The sequence below is a fragment of the Ruditapes philippinarum genome, unplaced genomic scaffold (genome assembly GCF_026571515.1).
Source record: "Ruditapes philippinarum isolate M1 unplaced genomic scaffold, ASM2657151v2 ctg725_1_1_1_1, whole genome shotgun sequence".
Lineage (NCBI taxonomy): Eukaryota > Metazoa > Mollusca > Bivalvia > Venerida > Veneridae > Ruditapes > Ruditapes philippinarum.
Window position 1 is genome coordinate 290,067 of NW_026860262.1, and position 8,310 is coordinate 298,376.

Below are 8,310 nucleotides of genomic sequence, written 5' to 3' on the forward strand. Positions count from 1 at the left end.
TTATATAAATATTATAGTGGACCATAAGCTTAAGCTACATGCAAAAAATCTAAGCTGTAAGTTACACAACTTCTATATAATTAAATGTAACCTAATTGAGTAATTGGCCCCCATGTCGGGCATTTTTGACCCAATGCATAATTATGATACTATAATAATATGATTATACTTTTCTAGTGATTTCCTAGACAATGATACATACCAGGTCAAGTAGTTTAACACAAGAAGATTTGTAAGTATGTTTTCCTTTTTAAGTCTACATAAAATAATATACCCCAGGGCAGAACCAATATTGACCCCAAGTTTCTATAAATTTTATTGCAGGCCATTAAGTGATGCTACATGTACATGCAAAACATTTAAGTTCTGGACATTGTACATCATTCCACAAGCCAAAATGAATTTATTTATCGCAACATTTGCCAGCAAAAGAACGCCTATAATCTAAAACATATAACCCTTGCTCCATTTCAAAAGTCTAAGAACAAGGATTGTCTGTCTGAATACTGAACATCATTGAAGTTTCTCCTATATTTCAATAAAGCTTCTAGGAAGAAACTTTTTTTCATGCACTTTGCTTAAACTTCTTTTGACAAGAATTTGCAGCAAGAATTGCCGGAAATTACCTCTACAAGGGAAAATAACGTAAAAATTCCTCTGTCTACAGTTTTCAAATTTATCTCAACTGTTAAGCCATAATATAACAACATTCAATGAATTTAAGATTTTGAATTTACTAGCCTGAATTCCAGTTTTGAATTCATTCTACTATATATTTAACTAATTTTATTTTTTAATTTTCACTGGCCCGAACTAATTTTCACTGGCCACTGACAAAACATGTATATTTAAAGTAGCATCAAAATAAAAGTTTCTTGTAAAATTCAAAAATGAAATTTTCGATTAATGTTTTGGTAAGTATATGGAAACATGTCCTCTGCAACAGAGATTTTCTGAAACCGGCATAAAATATGTTAATCAAACAATTCTAAGTCCCAGATTTACATCAACAAAATGTATATACTGGAATAAATATTTTAAGTATATAAAACTGCATGCCTCTAAGCACAATATGTCAAGTAAATGAAAGTTGGAGGAAAATTTGTGCCATGTGCAGTCTATGCGAAAGTCAATTTTTTTTCAGGCCACAAGGACCGAGACCCTTAGGTTTATTTCCGGCCAGGATGATATTTTTCCGGCCCAGACATTTCAAGCATTATTTTATAATAACTCGGTTGAATGTAAAAATGATTGTCTTTCTTCGAATTAGTGTGACCATCAATATAGAAACATAAGAAGATGCTGACCAATTGAAATAACTTAAGCAGGGTTCTCACTAGGATTTTCAAAGTAGGAGTCCTTGGACTCCCAAGCACAGAAAAGTAGGAGCACAGAGCACGTCTGAATATGTCAAGCCATCTTTGCTGCACTTATGCAGTTGACGAATATGATGTATATTAGCAGAGTAAACTAGGGGTTGGAGAGTCGGAGTTTGAACAGAGAAAAAGCTTATTCAGGAAAATGGTAGTATGTCCCAAATGGAAAACACTGTACCATAAAAGTGATTGAAAAGATTTGAAATATAATTTTAAAAACCTTTCATTATCAGACCATTATGCTGTTTCCTTCCAAATTCACTCCACACACCCCCCTCCCATAAGAAAATATTCATTGTATGTGACAAACACATACTGGTAAATTCCTCCATCTCAACTAATGTGAACAATATCTTTAGTAATTTTAATTCCTAAACTACATTTAAGTGTTATTACACACATTTTAACAAAACAATGTTTCCTTTTGGTTACGATTTTTTTAATTATAAAAAGCGGCATTGCGAAAATATGTGACAATTCAGGGATATTTTTTGGCTTATTTTATAGCCGTTATTGGGTCATATTCCCAATTTAAAATAGTATATTATTTTCCCAATCCACAGGAAAAAATTCCCAATTGAAAGTTACAAAATAAAAATAATGAATAAAAAATTCTAAAATCTTTGAAAATTAGGGATTCCTCAATCTTAAACAGTTTGCATTCATTTAATCACTGCAAATTTCAATCATGCATTTTTTCCCAATTTTTAACAAAACACCACTGAAATTCCCAACTCCATGGGTATGGGTCATGTTCCCAAAATCCTGGAAAAAATCCCTGCAATTGAAAATTTGTCTGTTTCCTGCAGAAACATTCACAATTCCACTTGTTGTTGATTTTGATTATATTAGATTAAATATTTTTTGATTATTTTAAGATTGTTACTCAACAGGCATCAAAAACCAAAATTTTCAAATTTGTAATTTACGGCAAAATTTACCATTGTTGATGACAGAGTTGACTGGTATTTCTTCTTCTTCTTCTTCCGATACTGTACATAACCCACTCTGGAGCATTGACATACAGGCATAAAATATGTTAATCAAACATTTATTTGACATGTAAAAAATAGATCTAATGTTGGTCAATATCTTCTTTAATAAATTATTTGCATCACCGGGAACTTGTTATCAATCAGGTCATTGATATTTTTAACTTTTTTTAAAATTCTATTCGGACATGAGGACTGACGGAAAGGAAATTTATCTCGGACCGCATGATTTTTATTCAGCCAGGACCAAAGACCGACGGATTTTCGCACAGACTGGCCATGGCATGTGTGTCAAAATATCTCTGTTGCGTAATTTAGTCAGTTAAAGGAGCAGCAAAATTTTGGTACATGGTTCACTCTCAAGTGATATGTAATCTTTGGCATAATTTACACTTTTCTTAAAGCTGGACAACACAAGTCAAGTACAACCTTGTATGAAATTACAAACTGGAGACTTGACAAGGCAACTGCCTGAAGAGTGAACCAGACAAACATATCTGCTCAAGGTTTATCAAGATAAATTTAAAAGGGTATTTTCTTTGATATACTTTTTCAAAAACAGGAAAAATATCTCGCTTCAAATGGTACGTTCTTTTCCCCAAAATACTGATGAAAAACCTGTAAATTACTAAATGCGGATAAAGTAGATTTGTTTATCCGAAATAATGTTTTATCCGAAAAGAAACAAATCGTAGTTAACAGATGTTTAAGTAAAATGATGCTTTAACTACACAAAAGGTGAATTCTTCATTACTCTAACAAAAAAATATAAGGATAAACTTGTGCTCATTTAATAAACATAGCAACTTACACTGCTTACTAGTTATTTGACACTTTTTTCATTTTTTTGTCAAAACCGGAAGTTATTAACATGTTAACCTATTCTCGTATTTAACGAAACGAGCAGTAGGCTATATAGCTATACATTATCACATTATTTGTAGATGTCCACTTTGCAAAGCGAGATGCAAAATTTCTAAGGTCATGAAATGTATTTTCACAAAAGAAGACTAGAAGCATTTTCCTATACAAGTCTACATAAACTAAGTAACCCTGGGCAGGGATAATTTTGACCCAAGTGGCATGATTTATAGAAGACCACAAACAAGTGATGCTACAAGCAAAATATCTAAGATCTTGGCATTGTCATTTCAAAGAAGATTTATAAGACATTTTTACTTTACAATTATGTAACTTTTATGTCCGAACTGAAAACGATAGCTAATAACTGCAATGCAGCAATTTTTTCGATATCAGAAACTTGGTTGGACTCTAGTGTGTATGATGGTGAAATTGACATTCAAAATTATACTGTACTAAGAAATGATCGCAATAGAAATGGAGGTGGGGTATGTATGTACATTAGAAATGATATTTCTTTTAATGTAAGATATGATTTGTCAAACAACACAAATGAATGTATAAAAGACTACACTCCTAGGACTTCAGTGACAAATAAGGTTCTGTCCGATCTTAAATTATTAAATGTCAATGATAGAGTTAGACAGTTAAGACTCAACCACATTCATAAAGTTTATTACAACAAAAGCCCTTCCTATTTAAAGGAATTGTTTAAGGTTTGTAGAATATCCAATTTAAGATCCAGTAATTTTAATTTTGTTTTACCTCAAAATGATTCTTATGTAAAAAATACATTTTTCTACAATGCCATTAAAGACTGGAATTCTTTACCAGACAACATTAGATCAATTGACAATATCCAAACATTTAAAACGAAAGTAAAACTTTTTTTAAGTAATGAAAATGATAAACAAGTGAATAATATGTTTATTTATTATTAAATTGATGTGTAACTTATGATAAGGTTTTGAAACATGTTTATGTGTACTTGATATGTTTTAGTTTAAAAGAAACTTTTTTCATTTTGTTTGTGTACAATGTACTTGTCTTATTATATTGAAAAATGTGTTTTGATTATTGAAAATTGTCATTAAGTTTAACTTCTTTATAATTCATTTATCATTATGTAAGTTAGTGTAATAATTTTACAGAAAATGGACCCCATTGGAAATAAGCTTTTAGCTTAATGGGCAATCCTAGGGTTACATAGAACATACTTATTGATTAATCGTATAATTATTTTTGTGCATTTATGTGTGTGTTTTTATTTATATTCAAGTTGATATCTGTGATAAAATTGTATGTGTATACATGTATGTCTATTCCCTGAATAAATCGATACGATACGAAGCAATGCTACATGCCAAATATTTAATCTCTTAGCATTGTAGTTTTCACAAAAACTGGGACATACGATCGTATATCCCAGACAAAAAGAAGATTTAAATGATTTTCTTTAAAGAGTATTTAATCTGTTACAGAACGACTTTTGAATAACTTACTTTTTTTATGAATTGTTTACTTTCCACAATGCTTTTTTCATGGAGGCATATCCATTTTGATTGTCTTGCCAAGTACATTATAAAAGAAACAATTTAATTAGCTCTTAATCAATTAAGATAAACGGATCGAGTTTTAGATTATTTTCATTATTATCTAATCAATTGTTATTTATTGTCTGGAAACAAATAAAAATAACCGAAATTTGTCATTGTTAGTTCGGTACTGCACCGTCTAAGTCAGTATAACAAGGCTCAAGCCTTGACTTTATATAAAGACTTCGGTCTTAAAGTAAACACTTCCAACTGTTAATTTTAATCGACTGCTTACTGTCAATTTATAACTTCATAAAGCTGGTCAAATCTTAAAAAGGAATCTTTACTTAAAAATTATTTAATAAACTTTTCATTCATAGACATAATTATTATACATGTATTCATAATTGGGACTTGATTAAAAGATTATTGTTTATTTAAATCTACTTGGTTGTTATTTGTATCCCAACAACAAACCCACAGAATACAAATATATGTTCCTTATTACGGCCAAATTGTCATCAATATATGTCCGAACGATTCTTATTTAAAACTGCCACTATTACAAATCTAAATGACCCTTGGGCAGGGACCAATTTTGACCCCAGAGGCATGATTGATATTACTTTTGGAAATATATATTTGACAATGCTTAAAAGCAACATATCTAAACTCTATGCATTTCCGTTTCATGATAGAAAACTTAAATATTGTTTCCTTTATAGGCCTTTGTAAACTATTTGAGCCCTACGGCTGTGTCATTTTTGACCCCAGGGTGAAGATCTATATTGTACAAGACCATAAGGTGATGCTACATGCCAAATATCTATGTTATTGGCATATTGTGGTTTCGATCTGAGTAGAAATTTTAATCTAATTTTTATGTTCCCCGAAAAATTTCGGGGGAGCATATAATCGCCGCCTTGTCCGTCCGTTCGTCCGTCCGTCCGTCCGTACAAACTAGCGCTACATTATGGGGTTTGGTCTCTTGTTTTTATAACAATAGATGTCTTTGATGTCATTCATTCCGTTTCTCTTGTGGGGTTATTTTCTGCATTGTGGGGTTAAAAAGAACAAAAGAAATAACAAAAGAAAACCCCATAATGTAGCTCTGGTAAGAATGTTCGACTTTCCGTCCGTCCGTCCCCTTTTCTTGTCCGGGACATAACTTTGAAACAACAAAAGGTATCAACATGAAACTTTGTAGGTAGATAGATCTCATTGAGTAGGTGTGCAGTGCATAAGAACCGTAACTCTGCCTTGCCTAATTTTTGAATTATTCCCCTTTGTTTATTTTACACTTTGAACTTTGTCCAGGACATAACTCTTAAACTATAAGAGGTATCAACATGAAACTTTGTAGGTAGATAGATCTCATTAAGTAGGTTTGCAGTGCACAAGAACTGTTACACTGTCTTGCCTACTTTTGGAGTTATTGCCCTGCTTTGAACTTTGTCCGGGACATTACTCTAAAATTATAAGAGATATCAACATGAAACTTTGTAGATAGATAGGTCTCATTGGGTGGAAGTGCAGTGCTTAAGAATCATTACTCTGCCTTGCCTTAATTTGAAGTTATTGCCCTTTGTTTATTTTCACTTTTTGACTTTTGTCCGGGACATAACTTTAAAACTATTAGAGATATCAACATGAAAACTTTGTAGGTAGCTAGATATAATTGGATAGAACTGCAATGCTTAAAGAACCTAAACAAAGCCTGGTCTAATTTTGGAGTTATTGCCCTTTGTTCATTTTTACACTTTGAATTTTACCCGGGACATAACTCTGATATCATCAGGAAACTTTATAGATAGATAGATCTCATTGAATAGAAGTGCAGTGCAAAAAAACATAACTCCGCCTTGCCTAATTTTGGAGTTTTTGCCCTTTGTTCATTTTTTTATACTTTCCTGTGTCCAGAACCTTCTCGAGGAGCATCATCCGGTTCAACCGGTTCTTGTTAAAATCTGTTTTCAGCTCCTGTGACCTAATCATGTATAACCATTTATAAAGTTTTTGTAGAAGACAACCTTATGATCATTGCTGTAAACTTTGGTCAAAATCCTTCAAGTGGTTTAGAAGGAACGTTGTTTAAAGAAATTGTGGACAATGACGTACGGACGACGGACACGTTAGCAACCCAAAAGCTCACCTCTGAGCACAGGTGAGCTAATAAAACGCCTGATGACTTGCAAAGTTTCAATAAAATGTTTGTCTGAATGTGATTAACTAAAGCTATTTGTAATCATTTCAATAATGAAATATTTATCGGTATTTTATTACCAGTTTCACACACAAATGATTTCATATGAATATTTTAGAAACCTTCTATTGTAATTGTCTACAGACCAGATATGTTTTTTGAGCAGTTACTCAGGGCAATCTATAAACATATTCTTTTTTTTTACCGCCCTATTACAATTCATCTAGCAATTGTCACTACGTAAATGTCACTCATACTAATTCTCTAAACGTACAAAATACAACAATGGTGTGACAGTTATTTAGTGAGCAGAATAGAACAAAACTTCGATTTGTGCATAATACATCATCGTTTACAGCATAACTTCAACTAAACCAATGCAATAATATGAAAGAAAAACATTAATGCTAGTATAACATTCATTTGTGAGTATAATTTCTATAGACGGATGGATTTATATATAACTTAGTATAAATATTCTCCATGTTTTGTGCAAAATAAAGGCCAATGTCATAAGAAGTCAAATAAATCTACCATCATTTGTTTTGTCCGCACTATATTTTGCTTATGCTTTGAAGTATTATGGTTCATGGCCAGAGGATTTTTGTCGAACCCGCTTGCGCTGATGTCGACAGTTGCTCAGTGTTTGTGTGTGCATCCTAACTTGTCCATGCCATAACCTCTTAGTGCATTGGGGAATTTTCAAATAACACGAATTGAGTGTTTTTTTATCATGTCATACACATAAACCTTATCACCGGGTCAAAATCACCTTAGATGATACAAGTCATACAGGCGTTCTTCAGGGTGAAAATTTATCTCCCATATTGTTTTTTTTATTTTAAATGATTTAAACTATTTTCTGTCACAACATTTTAATGGTCTGGATTGTAAATGATACCCTGAGTGATTCTGATGTTGAAATGCATTTTAAATTGTATATTCTTTTATATGCTGATGCCACAGTTATGTTTGCTGAATCTGCTGAAGAACTGCAAAAAGCACTAGATGCAATGTCAAATTATTGCCAATTATGGCATTTACAAGTTAATCCTAGTAAAACTAAAATTGTTGTTTTTTTGTAAAAGTAAAAGAGGTTTATGTAATATTCAAGTCTTTAGTTTTGAAGGTGATTTGCTAGAATTTTTTTTTTTTGGAACCACGTTTATTTACATTTTCCTTTTTACATAATACATTCATTTTACATTTTTCAATTAATCAATTTATTATTTTACATAACATACGTTACAATCTAATATATATGTTGTTGTAGACATTTTAAAATAATTTCAAAGAGCTTAAACGTGAATCTCTTTAAGAAAAAGGATATTATATTTTGAACA

At 31.6% G+C, this 8,310-nt stretch overlaps 1 protein-coding gene across 7 annotated transcripts in view; it reads right to left on the reverse strand.

The window, feature by feature from the left end:
* Positions 1-3,455, reverse strand: part of LOC132759442 (peptidylglycine alpha-amidating monooxygenase-like) — a 62,631-nt gene extending 59,176 nt beyond the window's left edge. For 2 of the 7 annotated variants that reach the window (XM_060751209.1, XM_060751208.1), the window contains exons 1-2: positions 3,180-3,452; positions 2,318-2,384 (exon numbers count right to left, since the gene is read on the reverse strand). The gene's annotated coding sequence lies outside the window, so the exon portion shown is untranslated. Of the gene's footprint in view, positions 1-2,317; positions 2,385-3,179 lie in introns of all 7 variants that reach the window. The other 5 variants (XM_060751204.1, XM_060751210.1, XM_060751206.1 and 2 more) reach the window with 5 other exon arrangements.
* Positions 3,456-8,310: the final 4,855 nt, after the last annotated feature.